General features: G+C 47.9%; 1 protein-coding gene and 1 long non-coding RNA gene across 10 annotated transcripts in view; both read left to right on the forward strand.

The window, feature by feature from the left end:
- The window catches only part of LOC141065409 (uncharacterized), a 585,755-nt gene that overhangs the window by 275,825 nt on the left and 286,555 nt on the right, over positions 1-23,375 (forward strand). The gene's annotated exons all lie outside the window — the stretch shown is intronic.
- On the forward strand, positions 713-5,436 carry LOC141065328 (uncharacterized). The gene is made up of 2 exons (XR_012226396.1): positions 713-4,239; positions 4,355-5,436. It is a non-coding gene; the product is annotated as an uncharacterized lncRNA (long non-coding RNA).

A 23,375-nucleotide genomic window follows, 5' to 3' on the forward strand; every position in this document is an offset into this window, starting at 1 on the left:
ACCCCTTAAAAAATAAAAATCGAAGCAAAAAATGATTTATCATACCGCCGAACAAAAAGTGCAATAACGCGCGATCAAAAAGACGCATATAAATATCCATGGTACCTCTGAAAACGTCATCTTGTCCCGCAAAAAACGAGCCGCCACACAGCATCATCAGCGAAAAAATAAAAAAGTTATAGCTCGCAGAATAAAGCGATGCAAAAATAATTATTTTTTATAAAAAATAGTTTTCATTGCTTAAAACCGACAAAACATAAAAAAAGACCTAAATGAGGTATCGCTGTAACCGTACTGACCCGAAGAATAAAACCGCTTTATCAATTTTACCGCACGCGGAACGGTGTAAACGCACTCCCCCAAAAGAAATTACTGAAACGCTGGTTTTTGTTCATTCTGCGTCCCAAAAATCGGAATAAAAAGCGATCAAAAATTATCACGTGCCCAAAAATGGTACCAATAAAAACGTCAACTCGTCCCGCAAAAAATAAGACCTCACATGACTCGGTGGGTCAAAATATGGAAAAATTATAGCTCTCAATATGTGGTGATGCAAAAACTTTTTACAATAAAAAGCGTCTTTTAGCGTGTGACAGCTGCCAAATATAAAAACCGCCATAAATAGTAAATCAAACCCATTATCACCCCCTTAGTTAGGGAAAAATAATATAAAAAAAAGTTTTACATTTTCCCATTAGGGTTAGGGCTGAGATTAGGGTTAGGGGTGTGTTGGGGTTAGGGCTGAGATTAGGGTTAGGGGTGTGTTGGGGTTCGGGTTGGAGTTAGAACTGGGGGTTTCCACTGTTTGGGCACATCAGGGGCTCTCCAAATGCAACATGGCGTCTGATCTCAATTCCAGGCAATTCTGAGTTGAAAAAGTCAAATGGTGGTCCTTCCCTTCCAAGCTATGCCATGCGCCCAAACAGTGTTTTACCCCCACATATGGGGTATCAGCCTACTCAGGACAAATTGCAAAACAACTTTTGGGGTCCAATTTCTCCTGTTACCCTTAGGAAAATAAAAAATTGGGGGCAAAAATATCATTTTTGTGAAAAAAAAATGATTTTTGTATTTTCACGCCCCGGCATTATAAACTTCTGTGAAGCCCTTGGGGGTTCAAAGTGCTCACCACACATCTAGATAAGTTCCTTAGGGGGTTTAGTTTCCAAAATGGGGTCATTTGTGGGAGGTTTCCACTGTTTAGGCACATTAGGGGCTCTCCAAAGGCAACATGACACCCGCAGACCATTCCATCAAAGTCTGCATTCCAAAACGTCACTACTTCCCTTCCGAGCCCTGACGTGTGTCCATATAGTAGTTTTCTCCCACATATGGGGTGTCAGCGTACTCAGGACAAATTGGACAATAAATTTTGCAGTCCAATTTCTCCTGTTACCCTTGGTAAAATAAAAAAAAATTGAACCTGAAGTATTTTTTTTGTGAAAAAAAGTTAAATGTTCATTTTTTTTTTAAATATTCAAAAAATTCCTGTGAAGCACCTGAAGGGTTAATAAACTTCTTGAATGTAGTTTTGAGTACCTTAAGGGGTGCAGTTTTTAGAATGGTGTCACTTTTGGGTCACTTTTGGGTATTTTCTATCATATAGACCCCTCAAAGTGGCTTCAAATGTGATGTGGTCCGTAAAAATAAAATGGTGTTGCAAAAATGAGAAACCGCTGGTCAACTTTTAACCCTTATAACTTCTTAAGAAAAAAAATTTGGGTTCCAAAATTGTGCTGATGTAAAGTAAACATGTGGGAAATGTTACTTAAGTTTTTTGTGTGCCGTATCTCTGTGATTTAAGGGCATAAAAATTCAAAGTTGGAAAATTGTTAAATTTTCAAAATTTTCGCCAAATTTCCATTTTTTTCACAAATAAACGCGAATTATATGAATGAAATTTTACCACTAACATGAAGAACAATATGTCACAAGAAAACAATGTCAGAATCACCGGGATCCATGGAAGCTCCAGAGTTATCACCTCATAAAGGGACAGTGGTCAGAATTGTAAAAATTGGCCCGGTCATGAACGTGCAAACCACCCTTGGGGCTTAAGGTGTTAAGTGAGCATATTGTAGTAACCATGTTGTAAACATACGGATGCTAGTATGACTAAGGGGTTGCCCATTACACCTGTCAGAATTCCCTGCAAAATGGGAAAATGCTAGACCTGAATAAACCACAGGAATGCAAAAGGATAGAAAAAACCAAACACAATGCAAACTAATAAAATCAGAAGCAAAGTCACGAAACAGACCGAGGACTGCACTTCTGTCCACAAAACGCGGGAGTAGGAAATCCGCGGGGGGGGGGGGGTATATCACTGTCCACAACAACCAGTCAGGATGCCACCCTTGTGTAAAAGATAGTAAAAAATAGATAATGACTATATCTTCAGCGCCTGTTTCTTTTTGGGAGGACTTCCTGCCATGTCTCCTCTGCCCTTACAGGTGGCTGTCTTTGTTTCGGAGGTTGCTCCTGCACTTGTATATCCCAGGTACAAAGCAAATCTCTTTCATATGAAGAGACAGTATGCCATGATCCTCTGCCATTTCTTGGGGTCCCCCACCTGTACGCCACCTGAGATTCTCTGAGGGCTGCAGGGATGGGATTCATTAGTCTGCGGAAGTGCAGTGTCTCTGCGGAGAGATCAGCATACATTGTGATTTGGTGGAAAGGTGAAGGTGGAGATCCTTTCTTTCTGGAATAAGACAGAAGTTCCTCTTTAATATGATAGCAATTAATGCGTGCAGCGATATCCCTCGGAACAGTGTCTGGCAAGTGGTTTGGGCGAGATACTCTGTGCGCTCGATCAATATTTAGCTCATATGGTGAGCAGGAGGGGACCACCGCTGGAATTAACCCCTCTGCTCAGAGGGTGTGGTGGTTTCTGGTAACCCCCTTAATTTCAGGTTGTTCCTGTGTTTACGATCCTCCAAGTCCACAAGTTTATTATATATGGCTTCTATGTCTTCTGCCATGTCATTGTGAGAGTCAATAAGGTTGTTATGGGATGATGCAAGTTCTCCCATTTTGTCCTCCACATGGGACCCTCTCTCCTCCACCTCCTGAATGTGAGATGTAACAGGTTTTACATTGTGATGCTAAAAGCCATCAGCATATCTTTAATTAAAGTTCCTGAAGCAGGGAGATCTGTTGTAGGAAGTTGCTGTAATACTGCAAGAGATGTACAATTGTCCCCTCCAGAATCCCCTTTCTCTGCAACATCTCTCGTTATTCTGGGAGTGTAGGGGAGGTGTGCATATCCATCCGCCAGCTGGCTGGAACTACATTTCCCTCGTGTCCCTCCGCAAGTGGGGAAAATGTAGATCCCGGTGATGGACCCGGACCCCTGAGATAACGTGAAGTGGGTGCTGCCTCATCCTGCACCGCAGCGGTGGTCTTTTCTGGGCTCAGGAGCTGTGGAGCGGGGGACTCTCCCGAGGAGCAGGAGACTCAGCTTACTGAGGGGCCATCTTGCCTGGTATCCCTGTTGAAGAAAATCTCCAATTTGCTTTGGTTTTTGAGATTTCTCTAACCCCTTGTCATCTTGCCAGTGATCAGTGAGGATTCAAGCAGCCGGGTGGGTTGATTTAATATGTAGGAAAGGTGCTGAAATTGTCGCTTTGCAGGGTCTCGGGGAAGGAGCACTCAGCTCATGCAACTGGCATCCTAGGGATCCAGGCCGCGCCCCCTTTACATATATTTATAACATTTTATTTCCAGTTTTACAAAGACTATATAATTTAATTTTATTTTCTAGTAAAAAATGTGTAGACATTACATTGGTTGACCCCTAAGACAACCCCTTCTCAATCTGAGTGCTTGCCCCATTAAAAAAATACAGTTACAGTGGTGTGAAAAGTGTTTATCTCCTAAACCTAATAACTGGTGAGGCCACCCTTAGCATCAACAACTTCTATGCCACGCCACAAGTCTAGAAGTATTGCAGTGTGGTCTGACGCGGCAGTGAACCTGTAGGGCCAGGATCACACAACTGTTTCTCGCATCATACACGGTTGTGTGATCCTGGCCTAAAGTGCATTGTGTAACAGTTTCTTTTTTTTTCCCCTTCACAGTGCACAATGTCAGAACCCGTTGGCGTTCGATGAAGGATCGCTTCAATAAGAACCTGAGACAGGAGATCCAAGTTTGCAGTGATGCTGCTGCAGGGATCAGGAAATGCAAGTACTACAGGATGCTGTCTTTCCTGAGGCCTGTCCTTGCTCAGCGAACGTGAGTATTTTTGTGTTGTATTCCCTAATCTGATTTTTCTATTCCGCAGGATATGTTGGCGCTTTGACAATTGTAATTTTTTGGTAGTAATGTTTTTCATTTCTTTTCCACACAGAACGTGGCTCAGCACCCTCAAACCTGGATCTTCCTCTGGAGCGGCCCCTCATCGAACAGCCACAGAACAGTCCCAGCCATCCACCAGCGATGCAGCAAGTGGGCAGGCTTCACAATCTGGAGAACAGACAGCTGGTCCTTCAGGTGTTCCCCTGTCCTAGGCCTCTGCCACTCCTTTTTTTAGGTCTTTCTGCCAGCGGCGGAAGGCCTTTGACAGGACACTCATGCCCGAGTTTGTTCACTTGAGCTTGGTCTTCCAGAATGGTCTGAAGGCGGTCGGAGATAGACTGGAAAGTGGCTTCGCCCATATAAACTCACTTTTCCAGGATGTCGACCGACGCCTAGACCACCTGGAAGCCGACCTTCAGAGACCGGCACAACATTTTTTTACTGCGATAGAGCGATACCTTACACCAGAACTCCAGCTGAATGTGATGCAGGCCTGCAATGCTGCTTACGTTCAGGCTATGCAGCAGACTTAGTACTTCCAGGAGCCACACGTGGCATTTCTGCCTGTGCCGCTTCAGTTCTTTACTGAGTTTTGCTGCGTACCACTGTACCGCCACCACCAGGCCCGATACTGCTGCACACCACTATACCGCCATCATTAGGCCGGGTCCTGCTGAACGCCTGCCCACCGCCACCACCAGGCCGGGTCCAGGTCCTGCACATCCAAGAAGCAGAGTCCTGGAACTGCATGACATGCTGAACCCACCACTCCCACCCTCCTAGAGACACAAAAAAAAGAAGGCAGCCGCCTACAACTTGACAGAAATCCAAAAAGAAGAGTCGTGGGACCAGAACTGTCCAACTTCCTCCACCCTCACGTCCTGTGTCTCTGTTCTCCACTCTGTCTCTCCCTTCCAATGTGTTTCTGCTGTCTCATGCTTCCACTCCTAATGTGTCTACTTCCATCCCTGACCTCCCAGACCTCACACATTTAGTAGGCCCTTCCCTTGGAACCCCTTCATCATCCACACCTAGCCAATCCTCCCAGCTCCAAACCCCCAAGGTCCATAACATTTCGCCCTTTCATAAAAGTTAATTATGTTGTAAAATAAATTTGTGCTTTTTTCTCTATCACTGCTTGTTCTTTGTCTCTTTCGTTGCCGTCGCTGTCAACACACACCGATATAGAAGCATTCATTCAAGAAGCAAAGCTGCAGTGTAAAGCTGTGTGTTTTTGCCACCTCATAGCTCCATGACAGACACAATCTGCTCCTCCTTTTCTTTCTTTGCTGTACACTGCAGCTTTTCTTCTTGTGTCTGTCATGGAGCTATGAGGTGGCAAAAACACAAAGAGGACTGAAATCTTCCAAAAAAACAATACAGCACAAAGGGTCAGGGGTCAGCAATGCTCACCTGCCCAGGTGTCGGCACTAGTGCACTCAGGATACAGCAAACCCATGAATTAAACATTTTTGAAAAACACTGATGAGACCACTGCTGAGAGACACTGAGCAATCACACCTCCATGAATAGGCAGACTATGAGCGGTCGTGTCATCAGTCTTTTGCACCTGTGTTGCCGCCATCTTTACTACATGGGTTTTCTGCATCCTGAGTGCACTAGTTCTGACACACGGGCAGGTGAGTAAAGATATGAGGTGGATTAGCTCCATTATCTCTTCAGTCAGCATTAATCTATTGGACTATAGAAATGTAGACTGAAGAGACGATGAAGCTAATCCGACGTCACCTACCATAGCACTGACAGCGAAAAGAGGTGTAACCATGGGTGACACAACCCAATCTGCATGAGACAGGGAGTGGAATAAAGACTGTAGTTGTGACCCGGTGATCACCTTATAAAACTAAGTATTGGCACTTGGAACAGATGTTTCACTTGAGATGTGTTACAATGCTGATGACAGGAGCAAGCGTGGACCCACTGGACCGTGACGCCAAACCCTCCCCGAACGAGCGCACCAAGTGGACCGACCCCTATACAGGGACCGTTAGGGAGCAGGCTCAGGGAGTTCCAGGGCCAGGGGTCAGTTCAAGAGGATGAGCAGATAATGAGGAGCGGTGGGGAATCCGGCGAGGTGTCCGGGATAATCAGAGTCCAAGGGAGGAGAGAGTTGGAAGTGGGACGGTGGAGGACAGCGGGAGCCTGGCGGAGACAGGGGTGAAGGCGGAACTGCAAAAGGAAAGGAGAGACAGAGGGTTAGCAGCGGCGACAGAGGAACCAGGGGAGCAAGCTGAAGCAAGCGTGGCTAGCGGAAGCGAGCAGGGCCTAGACACAGCGAGAAACTAACTCGATAGTCAGGCGCCTCCACTAAGGGAGGGCGGCCTGAAATACCTGGTGGTAGCCCCCGATTGGTCAGGAGGAGTGTCCGGGTCAGGTCACGCTGGCAGGCGGCAGTACAGCGGGGACGCGCGGTCTGGCTCTCCGGCGCATGCGCAGAGGTACAGTGCGCGCTGCCGACGGGAGAGGAGTGCGCCGGGAAGCCGCCTGCCGGAAAGCAAGAGGACCGGAGGCGTGTGACTGAGCAGTGAGAGTGGAGGAACCCGGGCCGGAGGTGGTGAGTACAGGGCCGGGCCAACCGTGGAACAAGGAGCGGTGCTGACAGTACCCCCTCTCTTACACCCCCCTACTGTGTCTGGATAAAAACCTCTTAAGAATGCGTGGGGCATTGATGTTCTCCTGTGGCTCCCAATATCTCTCCTCAGGACCGAAACCCTTCCAATCGGTTAGAAAAAACATTTTACCCTTAACCCTTTTCGAGGCCAAAATGTCTCTCACCTCAAAGATACCATTAGAACTGACAGAGGAGAAGAGTTCGGGGCAGGATGGAATCGATTCCAGACAACTGGCTTAAAGAGAGACGTGGAAGGTGTTGGGAACTCGGAGCAAGGCGGGCAACTCCAACTTGTAGGACACGTTGTTGCGAGGTCCCAGTTTGTAGGAGGGGAGTTTCAACCTAAAGGTACTGTCACACTTAGCGATGTACCAGCGATCCCGACCAGCGATATGACGCGGTCAGGATCGCTGGTACATCACTAAGTGGTCGCTAGTAAGCTGCCGCACAGGCAGATCTCATCAGCGACAACGCAGGGGTCGGAGGTCGTTACTTACCTGTCACACTAGGCGATCCTGCGTCCTCCCGCCCAGCTCCACGCTCGTCTCTCCACAGGAAGCGCCGCAGGAAGCTGATGACGAGAAGCGGTCCTGAACGTTCTCGCGTGATCAGCTATAACCAGAGGGGGAGCGGGTCGTAGGTAAGTATCAGACACAGCGATGTCGCTAGCAATATCGCTATAACGTCACAAGTTATAGCGATATTGCTAGCGATATCGCTTAGTGTGACAGTACCTTAATATACTTGGCCAAATGCCAAACTTGTTGGCCCGGGAGATAAGTCGGAGAATCCAAGCGTCTTTTGTCGGCGTGTCTCTTCATGCACTCCCCAGACTTTTTGAGAGCTTCTTTAGTCTCAGACCAGATCTTGGAGAATTCTATCGTCAGGGAGTCTGCTGCAGGCACACCGGAGGTAGCGGATATAGGTAGAGGAATACCAGGATGCATCCCAAACACCACAAAAAATGGAGACTTGGCTGAGGACTCGCTGGAATGATTATTGTAGGAGAATTCTGCCCAGGGAAGGAGATGGACCCAGTTATCTTGATGAGCATTAGAGAACAGCCGTAAATATGATGCTAGCACCTGATTAACGCGTTCCACTTGACCACTGGACTGAGGGTGGTACGCGGAGGAAAAGTCCAATCTCATCTCTGGAAGTCTACATAAGGCTCTCCAAAATCGAGAGGTGAATTGTACTCCACGATCAGAGACAATATGCTGCGGGAAGCCGTGAAGGCGGAAGACATGCTGGATAAAAATCTTCGCCAACTCTGGAGTGGAGGGCAGTGCTGGAAGAGGAATAAAATGGGCCATCTTGGAGAAGCGATCGACCGCTACCAGGATAGTTGTACATCCGGACAAGTTAGGCAAATCCGTGATGAAATCCAAAGCTATATGTTGCCATGGAATCGAGGGGATCGGCAGAGAAAGCAGAAGTCCAGAGGGTGGCCGTCTAGGAACCTTGACCTTGGCACAAGAGGGACAAGAAGCTGTGAAGTCAGTCACATCCTGGCGAAGTGATGTCCACCACTAAAAACGAGCAATGAGATCCAGTGTCTTTTTGACTCCGACATGTCCTGAAACTTTAGAGGAATGTCCCCAGTGCAGCACCTCTTTTCTGTCTGACTCAGGAATGTAGGTCTTGCCTGGAGGAGGAGTAATCAGTCTCACAGGGGTCACTGTGATGATTTTGGCTGGATCGATAATGTGAGTCGGTTCCTCCACCAAATCAGGAGACTGCAGAGACCGGGACAATGCATCTGCCTTGATGTTTTTAGGCTCGGGACGGAAACGCAGCTCAAAATCGAACTGGCCAAAGAAGAGAGACCATCTGGCTTGCCGAGGGTTAAGTCTCTGGGCTGTCTGGAGGTATGCCAGGTTTTTATGGTCGGTAAAGATGGTAAACGGGTGGACCGACCCCTCAAGAAGATAGCGCCACTCCCCCAGTGCCAACTTTATGGCCAGCAACTCGCGATCCCCGATGGAGTAATTACACTCTGCAGGAGAGAAGGCCTTTGAAAAGAACCTGCAGGTAACCAGTCGGCCGGACGGGGACCTCTGAGAGAGCACTGCATCAGCTCCTGTGGAAGAGGCATCAACCTCCAGAATGAATGGTTTGTTAGCCTCGGGCCGGTGTAAAACAGGTGCCGTCGCAAAGGCTTGTTTCAAACAGGAAAAGGCCTCCTCAGCCTCCGGAGGCCAGAACGAGGAGTTGACGCCCTTGCGAGTGAGGCTGGAAATGGGTTTGATGACTGATGAAAAATGTGGCACAAATTGACGATAGTAATTGGTGAAGCCGAGGAACCGTTGAATTGCCTTGACCCCCACCGGGCGGGGCCATTGAAGAATTGCCAACAGATTTTCAGGATCCATTTTTAGCCCAGAATCCGAAACAATGTAGCCCAAGAAGGGCAAGGAAGACTGCTCAAAGAGACACTTTTCAAGCTTCGCATAGAGGCGATTCTCCAGCAGGCGCTGCAGTACCAGACGAACACTCTTCCTGTGGGACGCCAGATCCGGGGAAAAAATAAGGATGTCGTCTAGATACACTACCATGCAGGAGTACAGCAGGTCTCGGAAGATATCATTGATGAACTCCTGAAACACCGGAGGAGCGCTGCAGAGGCCGAAGGGCATAACAAGATATTCATAATGCCCGTCCCTGGTGTTAAAGGCAGTTTTCCATTCGTCACCAAGGCGAATGAGGACGAGATTATACTGTAGGCGCCGCATAGGTCCAACTTCAAGAAGACGCGGGCTCCACGTAGCCAGTCGAAGACTTCAGGGATGAAAGGCAAGGGATACTTATTCTTTACAGTAATGTCGTTCAGTCCCCGGAAGCCAATGCAAGGGCGGAGCGAACCGTCTTTCTTTTTCACGAAGAAGAACCCGGCACCGGCAGGAGAAGAAGACTTTCGTATGAAACCTCTGGCTAAATTCTCATGAATGTACTCGGACATGGCTGTAGTCTCAGCTGGTGACAAGGGATAAATTCGCCCCCTGGGCGGAGTGGTCCCGGGTCGCAGATCAATAGGACAATCGTATGGGCGATGCGGGGGTAGTGTCTCTGCCTCCTTATCAAACACTTCAGAAAGCAACCAGTATGCGGCAGGTAAGCCCACAGGACCCAAGGAAACTGGAGGGGAAGTGGCAGGACAGACAGGCCCCAGGCACCTCTCTTGGCAAGGATGCCTCCAGCGGAGAACTTCACTGGAACGCCAATCCAGGACGGGTTCATGCGTCCTAAGCCAGGGGAGACCAAGCAGAGCATGGGATAGGTTGGGTAGAACGTAGAATGCGATCCACTCCTGGTGCAAGGCCCCGATTTGCAGACGCACCTCTTCCGTAACCAAGGACACGGATTCTTGTAGAGGTCTCCCATCTACAGAGGCGATAATGCGTGGAGTCTTCAGAGTAATCACGGGAATCCGGTACTTCACCTCCTTCAACCTAATGAAGTTCCCTGCCGCGCCCGAGTCCACATAGGCCACCTCCGAGCCACATCTCTGACCAAAAACCAGCTGAACAGAAAGGTTAAGAGGATGAGAGGAGTGAGACACACTTAGGACGGCCTCTCTTACCTGGCCTAGGTGGAGGAGTTTCCCGGCCTCTCAGGGCAGGAACGCAGGAAGTGGGACGCGCTGCCACAATACAGGCACAAACCCTCCATCAATCTCTCCCTCCGGCGCTGTTCCGCCAACTTGACCCGATCCACCTGCATCGGTTCTGGCGCTGGACTGGAGGACGACCAAAGAGGATGTGGACTGGATGGCCTGTGAAGAGAAGAAGATGGTCTAAGCGGTATCCTCTCTCTAGCAGCCTCACGGGCGCGTTCTTGGAACCGGAGGTCGATTCGTGTTGCCAGAGAAATAAGATCCTCCAAGTTGGTCGGGGTATTTCGCCCTTAATTTTGCTAGAGAGACCACGCCAGATGGCCCCAACCAAAGCCTCATTATTCCACCCCAACTCAGAGGCCAAGGTACGGAACCGGATGGCGTATTGTCCGACCATAAGAGTACCCTGAGTGAGGCAGTAAAGGGACTCCGTTGCGGAAGCCAACCGTCCGGGCTCAACAAAAGCTTTGCGGAAAGTGTCCGTGAAGGTCTGGACACTAGAGACAATGGGATCGTCCTGCTCCCACAGGGGGTTCACCCAGGAGAGTGCCTCTCCTTCCAAGTGGGACACAATGAAGGCTACCTTAGCCCGGTCAGTGGGATACTGTTGGGGTAGGAGTTCGAAATGCAGCCTGCACTGATTCAGGAAACCCCTGCACAACTTTGGGTCACCGCCATACCGAGGCGGTTTACCAAGCCTAGGGGACGGGGCAGATACAGGGTCTGGACTGTGTGACGGGTCTCGTGAGGAAGACGACTAAAGGGAAAGCAGCCGATCTTTGACCGAAGCCATATAAGAGAGAATATGGGCCTGAGTGTCACGTTGTTGAACCAGCTCCTGCTGAAGGCTGGCCAATTGGGAGGCGTTGCCAGGATCAGTGGCCTGCAAGGCCGACAGATGGGAGTCCATAGTCTTCATAAAAGACATACGGGTCTGGTTCTCCCGTAGGAACATTAACTCTTTTTGGGCGGCGGCCCCGGCGGGGTCCATGGCCTGACTATTCTGTTACACTGCTGGTGACGGGAGCAAGAGTGGACCCACTGGACCGTGATGCCGAACCCTCCCTGAGCAAGCGCAACAAGTGGACCGACCCCTATACAGGGACCGTTAGGGAGCAGGCTCAGGGAGTTCAAGCGCCACGGCAGCCAGGACCAGAGGTCGGCTCCAGAGGATGAGCAGATGATGTGGAGCGGTGGGGAATCCGGCGAGGTGTCCGTGATAACCAGAGTCCGGGGGAGGAGAGAGTTGGAAGCGGGACAGTGGAGGACAGCGGGAGTCTGGAGGAGACAGGGGTGAAGGCGGACTGGAAAAGGAAAGGAGACACAGAGGGTTAGCAGCGGCACAGACAGAGAAACCACAGGAACGCGCTGAAGCAAGCGTGGCTAGCGGAAGCGAGCAGGGCCTAGACACAGCGAGAAATTAACTCGATTGTCAGGCGCCTCCACTAAGGGAGGGCGGCGTGAAATACCTGGTGGTAGCTTCCGACTGGTCAGGAGCGTCTGGGTCAGGTCACACTGGCAGACGGCAGTACAGCGGGGACGCGTGGTCTGGCTCTCCGGCGCATGCGCAGAGGTACAGTGCGCGCTTCTGACGGGAGAGGAGGAGCGCGCCAGGAAGCCGCCTGCTGGAAAGCAAGAGTACCGGAGGCGCGTGCCGGAGCAGTGAGAGTGGAGGAACCCGGGCCGGAGGCGGTGAGTACAAAAGCGGCAGCGGGGCCAGCCGTGGAACAAGGAGCGGTGCTGACAGTGTGTTTTATTGTCAGCAAACATTAAAGGTACATTTTAACAATTCAGGTACATAGCAATACAGGAATATTTTACTAAACCATTTCATCCTGCCATGCCACACATCCAATATCAGAAACAAAGTAGGCAGCAAATGTATGCCTCATTTGGGCAACTTCCCTTGTTGTCCTTAGAGGGTGATGATGGTAGTCTGGCAATGGGTTAGAAACAGGTTCATCAAGTTCTACTTTGGGTGGCTCTTTTGCCATGATGTAGTTGTGCAGAACCACACACGCTTTGACAACTTCGTCGATTGTATCAATTTTGAGATTAGTACCTGTTCCCAAAATGCACCATTTCGATACCAGCAAACCAAAGGCACACTCAACAGTTCTTCGTGCCCTTGTCAGTCCGTAGGTAAAAATTCTTTTTGTGTGGTTCAAGTCCCGACTGGAGTAAGGTTTAAGGAGGTTTACACACATCTGAAAGGCCTCATCACCAACCAAAACAAATAGCATTGGCGGTCCTTCAATGTTGGGAAGAGGTCGTGGCAGGGGGAAATTAAAATTATTCCCATACAACTGTTGGTCCTTGTCCGAGTTTTTAAATGTCTGCGAGTCATTACCTCTTCCAAAAGATCAAATGTGCACGGCGACAAATCTACAGTCCGCAGCTGCAATCACCATGAGCACTATAGAGAAGTATTTTTTATAATTAAAGTCCTCGGATCCAGTTCCAGCCAGTAATTCTAATTTGTTTTCCGTCCACAGCTCCCAAACAGTTTGGGAAATTACAAATTTCCAGAATTTTTCTGCATTTTCCTGCCAGATTTCAGTGGTGGGTCGAGGGAGAAATTTCTCACGCAGAACACCCACAAAGCCCGGCAGGTGTCTACAACAATCCCAGAAAGTTGAAATTCCAATCCGGAACTGGAAATGGAGCGATGTTAAGCTCTCTCCAGTAGCCAGGAATCTGCCGAAGAGAGAACGGAAAAAAACAAAGTACATGGCTTTTAGAACAATAATATTTATGACAGGCGCTTCTTTTGAAATATTACGTACCTTAGTGTCACCAGCAGACGTTCCTCAGCAGGAATCGCTCTATGCAGCTGTGTGTCCTGCCTGCTGATGGCTCCTTGTACACGAATCAGCAAATCCGTGAAGCTCTGTTGAGACATCCTTGTGTACTCAAAATATTTATCTGGGTTTGAACGGTGCTCACTGAATAAGGAGTGGTAGGCTCCACAGCTCTTTTGGACTTCAACAATGGGGTGTTGGCAAAAGTGACGAAGACGTTTTATCCGTCTTTCTCTTTTCCTTTCTTGCTCACAAGCAAATGTTTTCTCCTGACATATTGTACTTCATGTTAGTGGTAACATTTATTTGATATAACTTGTGTTTATTTGTGAAAAAATGGAAATTTGGCGAAAATTTAGCAATTTGCAAACTTTTAATTTTTATGCCCTTAATTCAGAGAGTCATATCGCACAAAATAGTTAATAAATAACATTTCCCACATGTCTACTTTATATCAGCAGTTTTTGAAACATATTTTTTTTGTTAGGAAGTTGTAAGGGTTCAGATCTCATCTCCTGAGATCTTGGTGCCGAGATCTCCATCTGCGCATGCGCCACCTCCGGCTGCCATTTTCCCGGAGTCCACCGCACAGGAAACCATGGAACAGCGGGGGGCTCTGGCCTTTCACAAAATGTCGGCAGAGCCCCCCGCAGCACCAGAGCGCAGCAACGCCAGACACCCCCTTAGCACCGGAGACATCTGCAGCAGCATTGGGCAGCACCGCGGACAAACCCGCAGCTCCTGACACCCATAGCAGCACGCTGCACATCGGAACATCCCCTCATCTCAGCCTGCAGCAGCACCCCACTCCTGCCTTCTCTAGCAGCGACCCTGGGACCCCACTTCACCGCAGCCACCACCCCCGGTAAGCAATAAGACTATACAGATTAGATGATAAGAAGCACCAGCATTTTCTTAAAAAAATAATATCCTATTTTTCTCCTCAAAATGGGGGGGGTGTGCGTCTTATGATCTGGAGTGTCTTATAATCCGAAAAATACGGCACTTTTCTTTCCTCTAAAAAATTTTTTTACTTTCGCAAGGGTATCAGGAGAAAATTGACCATATAATATTTTTTGTATAATTTCTCCTGAGCTGATACCCCATATGTGGGGGACATCTACTGTTTGAATGTACTTTTTGAATGTAAAGTTTGCTGAAATAATTAGCAGATGCCATGTCATGTTTGGAGAGCCCCTGATGTGCCTAAACAATGGAAACCCCCCACAAGAGACACCATTTTGGAAAGTAGACCCTGTAGGGAACTTATCTAGATGTGTATTGCGCACCTTGAACCAGGGCTGCCATCAGGGCATTACTGCCCTTACTGCTGTATGGGGCTCGGTCAGCTGCAGCACAGAAGGGGGCCGGCAGGTCCAGGACCCCGCTCCTATGCTTATCATCGGGCCCCAAGAGCTGTATGTCATCGGGCCCCAAGTACTGTGCGCTGCGGGCCTGCATCTCACACATCAGCACAGCAGACGACACCTGAACTGTTAGAAAGGAAGAGCTGAAGGACCTGTGGTGATGGCATCATTATCACAGGTCCTTCACCATTTATCAGCTCTGCCTCCTGGTCACATGACTACGAGTCTCTGGTACAAGGTGAACTTATAAAGCAGCAATAATCATCCACAGAGATAAAGTGCAGAGAGCAAAAAACTGCAATAGAGTGCAAAATACATTCAAAATATACCTGACACTACTGGGGTCACGTTCCTGGCTGCCCCCAATGAATGCAATGGGTAGATACCTCAAAACATAAATCAAATAAGTGAACACCTCATGAGAAAAGAGACAGACAAGAGAGAAATGCAAACCATGGCTTGAGGCGCAGAGCGGAGAAATCAGTATCAATCATAAGTATATAATGAGGAGCCAGGAGATGAAGAGCTAGGCCGGAGTCACACTAGTGAGAAACACGGACAAGTGCTATGCGAGAAAAAAAATCACACAGCACTCGGAACAATGTTAATCTATGGGGCAGCTCCCATCATCCAACTTTTTTTCTCGGCCGTATTATACGTGCGGGTGAAATCACAGCATGCTGCACCGTATGAGACATGGGTTACATACAGTAAACCATTGCATATCCGTTAAATTTATATATGTCCCTCACTAATAATGTTAGTTGTGTGTGTGTGTAAAATTTTGGAGCTGTAGGTGTTAAATTAAAGGATTCACGGAAAAAACTGGCGTGGGCTTCCGCTAAATTTTCTCCACCAGAGAGGACAAGCCAGTGACTGAGGGCAGAAATTAATAGCCTAGAGAGGCACCATTGTTTTTTGGGCCCCCCTGGCTAAAAAAAAATCTGCCCCATCCACCCCAGAAAATGTGCATCTGTAAGAAGCATCAATTCTGGCACTTGCCCTCTCTCTTCCCACTGCCCTGTAGTGGGTGGCATATGGGGTAATAAGGGGTTAATGTCACCTTGCTATTGTAAGGTGACATTAAGCCCAGTTAATAATGGAGAGGTGTCAATAAGAAACCTACCCATTATTAATCCACTAGTCAGAAAGGGGTTATAAAACACACTTTAAGAATAAAGACTTTTAATGAAATAAACACATTTTTTCCATCTTTAACTACCAATCCAATCAAAGCCCTCGTTCTCCTCTAAAATATCCAAAATAAAAAAGCAACAATATCCCATACCTATCTGCCGTACAGTCAAGTCCCATGCCGCAATTCATCTCAAGGGGTTAAATAGTTTACAACCGGGAGCGGTGCTAATGCTTCCACCCCGGCTGTAAACCACGGATGGATGCTCCCTACGATGCAACCCCGAGTATTTTGTTGTTAGTGTACATGAGCACTAATATGGCGTTTAGTGCACTGGGTCCGGGTTGGGGGTAGATATGAGAGATGAGAGGGTCTGGCTACCCATATTGCATCACCTTTCGGTGAGGGTGCGGACTGTACCCCATTTTGCCTGAAGATATGTGTATGTTCAGGACCTGTGGTGAGGCCCTGACCATGTGACCAGCTCATGTGATCCATACCTCACCTATGGGTGTGGTTACAGGGCTATGTAATGGAGGTGTTTAGCACATGTGAGAGAGTGTGCGGGAGTCTGTCAGAGTGTGGACAGACTTCCATGTGTCCAGGTGGGACACTACAGAGTGGTCTGTGTTCTAAAGAAGAAGCCTTCCTGTGTCTGCGGCTGCAGATAGAGCTCTGCTATGGAGATTGCCCTGGCCTGTGTGTGCAAGGGAACTGAGGGAGCCAAGCCCAGCTAAGGACTGTTTTTGTGTTGCTGTAAGGCTGTTTGCCTTTTGTTCATGCTTCAATGTTTTATGGAGAAAATAAACCGAATGGACTCGTTTTAACCCTGCGTGTCAGTGTTTACCTCCAAGACCTGCAAAGTGAGTAACCCCCGTCCACAGACAGTGTGGAACGTTGCAGTGTGTAGAGGCCCATTTCCAACAACCATCACTCCAGTGTTCTTATGGTACTTTGTGTTTGCCAACTGTGTAAGAAGGCTAATGGATGGTTAGAATACCCTTGAAAACCCTTGTGCAACTATGCTAGGACAGATGAAAACAGTTTGGCTGATTAGAGAAGCTATAAACCTGACCTTCCTTTGAGCTAGTTGAGAATCTGGAGCATTACATTTGTTGGTTCCATTAAACTCTAAAAACAGCCAGAAAAAAAGAACTTTCATGTGAAACTCCACAGTCTATTCTTGTTCTTAGAAATGAAGGCTATTCCATGCGAGAAATTGACAAGAAAATTTAGATTTCTTACAACGGTGTGTACTACTCCCTTCAGAGGAGAGCACAAACAGGCTCTAACCAGAGTAGAAAGAGAAGTGGGAGGCCCCGCTGCACAACTGAGCAACAAGACAAGTACATTAGAGTCTGTAGTTTGAGAAATCGACGCCTCACAGGTCCTCAACTGGCAGCTTCATTAAATAGTACACGCAAAACGCCAGTGTCAATAATGTCTACAGTGAAGAGGTGACTCCGGGATGCTGGCCTTCAGGTTAAAGTGGCAAAGAAAATGCTATATCTGAGACTTGCTAATAAAAGGAAAAGATTAATATGGGCAAAAGAACACAGACATTGGACAAAGGAAGATTGGAAAAAAGTGTTATGGACAGACGAATCGAAGCTTGAGGTGTCTGGATCACACAGAAGAACATTTGTGAGACGCAGAACTGAAAAGATGCTGGAAGAGTGCCTGACGCCATCTGTCAAGCATGGTGGAGGTAATGTGATGGTCTGAAGTTGCTTTGGTGCTGGTAAAGTGGGAGATTTGTACAAGGTAAAAGGGATGTTAAATAAGGAAGGCTATCACTCCATTTTGCAATGCCATACCCTGTGGACAGCGCTTGATTTGAGCCAATTTCATCCTACAACAGGACATGACCCAAAGCCCACCTCCAAATTATGGAAGAACTATTTAGGGAAGAAGCCGGCAGCTGGTATTCGATCTGTGATGGAGTGACCAGCGCCGTCACCAGATCTCAACCCCATTGAGCTGTTGTGGGAGCAGTTTGACCGTATGGTACGAAAAAAGTGCCACCAAGCCAAACCAACTTGTGGGAGGGGCTTCTGGAAGCACAGGGGGGAAATTTCTCCAGATTACCTCAGCAAATTAACTGCTAGAATGCCAAAGGTCTGCAATGCTGGAATTGCTGCAAAGAAGCATTCTGTGCCGAACGCAAAGTCTGAAGGAGAAAATTATTATCTAATATATAAAGCTCAATGTGTGTGTGTATCTGTGTATGTCCGGGATTGGCATCCGCACTGTCGCAGCTACAGCCATAAAATTTGGCACAGTCACACGTCTGGACCCCGAGAGCGTCCTAGGCTATGTTGTGAGGCGAAATTTTAACCCCGCGCGTTCCAATTCACCAAACAATTTTGCCCCTATCTACATAATGGGGAAAAAGTGTGTATCAAGCCCCGTCCCCCATTATGATGTCACAATGGTTGCCATGGCGACGCTGAGGTCATCATAGGTTGCAAGCCCTGCCGCTTATTATGATGTCATAATGGTTGACTATGGGATGGAGGATGTGTGATGGGTATATGGGCACTGGACTATGGGATGGAGGATATGTATGACGGGTATATGGGCACGGGACTATGGGATGGAGGATGTGTGATGGGTATATGGGCACGGGCCTATGGGATGGTGGATATGTACGATGGGTATATGGGCACGGGCCTATGGGATGGAGGATATGTATGATGGGTATATGGGCACGGGACTATGGGATGGAGGATATGTATGATGGGTATATGGGCACAGGACTATGGGATGGAGGATGTGTGATGGGTATATGGGCACGGGACTATGGGATGGAGGATATGTATGATGGGTATATGGGCACGGGATTATGGGATGGAGGATGTGTATGATGGGTATATGGGCACGGGACTATGGGATGGAGGATGTGTGATGGGTATATGGGCACGGGACTATGGGATGGAGAATATGTATGATGGGTATATGGGCACGGGACTATGGGATGGAGGATGTGTGATGGGTATATGGGCACGGGACTATGGGATGGAGAATATGTATGATGGGTATATGGGCACGGGACTATGGGATGGAGGATATGTATGACGGGTATATGGGCACGGGACTATGGGATGGAGGATATGTATGACGGGTATATGGGCACGGGACTATGGGATGGAGGATATGTATGATGGGTATATGGGCACGGGACTATGGGATGGAGGATGTGTGATGGGTATATGGGCACTGGACTATGGGATGGAGGATGTGTGATGGGTATATGGGCACTGGACTATGGGATGGAGGATGTATGATGGGTATATGGGCACGGGACTATGGGATGGAGGATGTGTGATGGGTATATGGGCACTGGACTATGGGATGGAGGATGTGTGATGGGTATATGGGCACTGGACTATGGGATGGAGGATGTGTGATGGGTATATGGGCACTGGACTATGGGATGGAGGATGTGTGATGGGTATATGGGCACGGGACTATGGGATGGAGGATGTGTGATGGGTATATGGGCACGGGACTATGGGATGGCGGATGTATGATGGGTATATGGGCACTGGACTATGGGATGGAGGATACGTATGACGGGTATATGGGCACGGGACTATGGGATGGAGGATATGTATGACGGGTATATGGGCACGGGACTATGGGATGGAGGATATGTATGATGGGTATATGGGCACGGGACTATGGGATGGAGGATATGTATGACGGGTATATGGGCACGGGCCTATGGGATGGAGGATATGTGATGGGTATATGGGCACTGGACTATGGGATGGAGGATATGTGATGGGTATATGGGCACTGGACTATGGGATGGAGGATACGTATGACGGGTATATGGGCACGGGACTATGGGATGGAGGATATGTATGATGGGTATATGGGCACTGGACTATGGGATGGAGGATATGTATGATGGGTATATGGGCACGGGCCTATGGGATGGAGGATATGTATGATGGGTATATGGGCACGGGACTATGGGATGGAGGATATGTATGATGGGTATATGGGCACGGGACTATGGGATGGAGGATATGTATGACGTGTATATGGGCACGGGACTATGGGATGGAGGATGTGTGATGGGTATATGGGCACGGGCCTATGGGATGGAGGATGTGTGATGGGTATATGGGCACTGGACTATGGGATGGAGGATACGTATGACGGGTATATGGGCACGGGACTATGGGATGGAGGATATGTATGACGGGTATATGGGCACGGGACTATGGGATGGAGGATATGTATGATGGGTATATGGGCACGGGACTATGGGATGGAGGATATGTATGATGGGTATATGGGCACGGGACTATGGGATGGAGGATATGTATGACGGGTATATGGGCACGGGCCTATGGGATGGAGGATATGTGATGGGTATATGGGCACTGGACTATGGGATGGAGGATATGTGATGGGTATATGGGCACTGGACTATGGGATGGAGGATACGTATGACGGGTATATGGGCACGGGACTATGGGATGGAGGATATGTATGATGGGTATATGGGCACTGGACTATGGGATGGAGGATATGTATGATGGGTATATGGGCACGGGCCTATGGGATGGAGGATATGTATGATGGGTATATGGGCACGGGACTATGGGATGGAGGATATGTATGATGGGTATATGGGCACGGGACTATGGGATGGAGGATATGTATGATGGGTATATGGGCACGGGACTATGGGATGGAGGATATGTATGATGGGTATATGGGCACTGGACTATGGGATGGAGGATATGTATGATGGGTATATGGGCACGGGCCTATGGGATGGAGGATATGTATGATGGGTATATGGGCACGGGACTATGGGATGGAGGATATGTATGATGGGTATATGGGCACGGGACTATGGGATGGAGGATATGTATGATGGGTATATGGGCACGGGCCTATGGGATGGAGGATATGTATGATGGGTATATGGGCACTGGACTATGGGATGGAGGATGTGTGATGGGTATATGGGCACTGGACTATGGGATGGAGGATATGTATGATGGGTATATGGGCACGGGCCTATGGGATGGAGGATATGTGATGGGTATATGGGCACGGGCCTATGGGATGGAGGATATGTGATGGGTATATGGGCACTGGACTATGGGATGGAGGATACGTATGACGGGTATATGGGCACGGGCCTATGGGATGGAGGATATGTGATGGGTATATGGGCACGGGCCTATGGGATGGAGGATGTGTGATGGGTATATGGGCACTGGACTATGGGATGGAGGATATGTATGATGGGTATATGGGCACGGGCCTATGGGATGGAGGATATGTATGATGGGTATATGGGCACTGGACTATGGGATGGAGGATATGTATGATGGGTATATAGGCACGGGACTATGGGATGGAGGATATGTATGATGGGTATATAGGCACGGGACTATGGGATGGAGGATATGTATGATGAGTATATGGGCCTGGGACTATGGGATGGAGAATGTGTGATGGGTATATGGGCACTGGACTATGGGATGAAGGATATGTATGATGGGTATATGGGCACGGGACTATGGGATGATGTGTGATGGGTATATGGGCACTGGACTATGGGATGGAGAATATGTGTGATGGGTATATGGGCACTGGACTATGGGATGGAGGATATGTATGATGGGTATATGGGCACGGGACTATGGGATGATGTGTGATGGGTATATGGGCACTGGACTATGGGATGGAGGATATGTATGATGGGTATATGGGCACTGGACTATGGGATGGAGGATATGTATGATGGGTATATGGGCACGGGACTATGGGATGGAGGATAATTATAATTTGTTATAACTAACCACAGTTAGTTACTATGCCCGGGCAGCGCCGGGCTCTTCAGCTAGTTTCAAATAAAAATGTTTTTTCGAACCTTGTCAATGTCTGGACGAGATTTTACATTCATTTGGCAGCTCATCTGATTAATAAAAGTATGAGTTTTCATGGAAAACACAATTGTCTGGGTGACACCAAACTTTTGCACGGTAGTGTATATGCGTGTATAAGTGTCTGCAAGGTATGTGTGTGTATAAGTGTGTGCCATGTATGTGTTGTAAGGCAGCGGTAGCACCGTACGCAGTGAGGAGGCAGTGACCTACAAAATTAAAGCACAAAAGTCTCTTTAGGCTACTTTCACACATCAGTTTTTTTCCGACAGCTTTTTTGAAAACCTGAAGAAACGGATCCGGTTTTCCACAGTCTACCAGATGCGGCAAAAAACCTGATCCGTTTCATCAGGGTTTCTTCCGTTTTTTTTTTATCCGACGGATCCGGTTTTTAAAAAAGCCCATGGGAGGCTCCCAAACGTGATTGGCTACTGAAAACCTATATATACAGTGCTCCGACAGGCCATATTTGACAGGTTGTAGAGGAGCAAGTGCAGGTTGGAGAGGAGAGCAAGTGGCTGGTGAAGATGGAAGGCGTGATAGCAATCATTCTGAAGATTACTGTGGATTTTACTGTTAATAATAAATAATAATCTTTATTTTTATATAGCACCAACATAATCCACAGCACTTTACAGTTTGCACATGTTATCATCACTGTCCCCGATGGGCTCACAATCTAGTTTCCCTATCAGTATGTTTTTGGAGTATGGGAGGAAACCGGAGAACCCGGAGGAAACCCACGCAAACACGGGGAGATGTTGTCCTTGGTGGGATTTAAGCCCAGGACCCCAGCGCTAACCACTGAGCCACCGTGCTGCCCTACTATTGAGGTGAATCGTTTGAAAGTGATTGTTCTGGAGAAGGAGCAAGAGAGACAGCAGTGCATCATGTGTCTGCGCCGACGACGTGGATCCACCCCATCACAGCCAAGAGAATGACGCGTGGGGTGTATTCTACACTATACATGGAGCTACGAGGAAACTTGGAGAACTTTTTCTCATATGTTCGGATACAAATGGAGAACTTTGATTTTTTGGTGGAACGAATTGGACACCTCATCAGAAGAATTGGCACATTTTGCCGCTTCTCCATTTCACCAGCGGAGCATCTGATGGTGACTCTTCAGTAAGGCATTTTTATTGTATCTCCTCCCTGTAAAGCACACTTCTAACTAATGTTGTTGCTGGTAGTCTTTAATTGTTTTTATTGTATCTCCAACTCTTAAGCTGACTCATAAGTGTAATGTTATTTTTTATTATGAACTCATTTTTCCTTTTTTTGTCACAGATTCTTTGCAACTGGAGAATCTCTTTCATCACTCCATTTCCAGTTCAGACTTGAGATTTCCACCATCTCCGGAATTGTGAAGCACACATGCTGTGCATTGTAGGACTCTTTACATGACGAGTTTATATCACATCCCACAATGGAGAGGAGTTGGCTGGAAATTGCAGATATTTTAACTATAAAATATTTCTTTATTGTGCTCATGGCCATCGCTGACACTGAATACAAGTTTATAGCGGTTGATATTGGGGCCTGTGGCCGCTCCAATGATTCCCAAGTTTTCAAATTGTCTGCAATGGGGCGTAATCTCTATG

The sequence above is a fragment of the Dendrobates tinctorius genome, unplaced genomic scaffold (genome assembly GCF_039654945.1).
Source record: "Dendrobates tinctorius isolate UK_male_01 unplaced genomic scaffold, ASM3965494v1 ptg000251l, whole genome shotgun sequence".
Classification (NCBI taxonomy): Eukaryota; Metazoa; Chordata; class Amphibia; order Anura; family Dendrobatidae; genus Dendrobates; species Dendrobates tinctorius.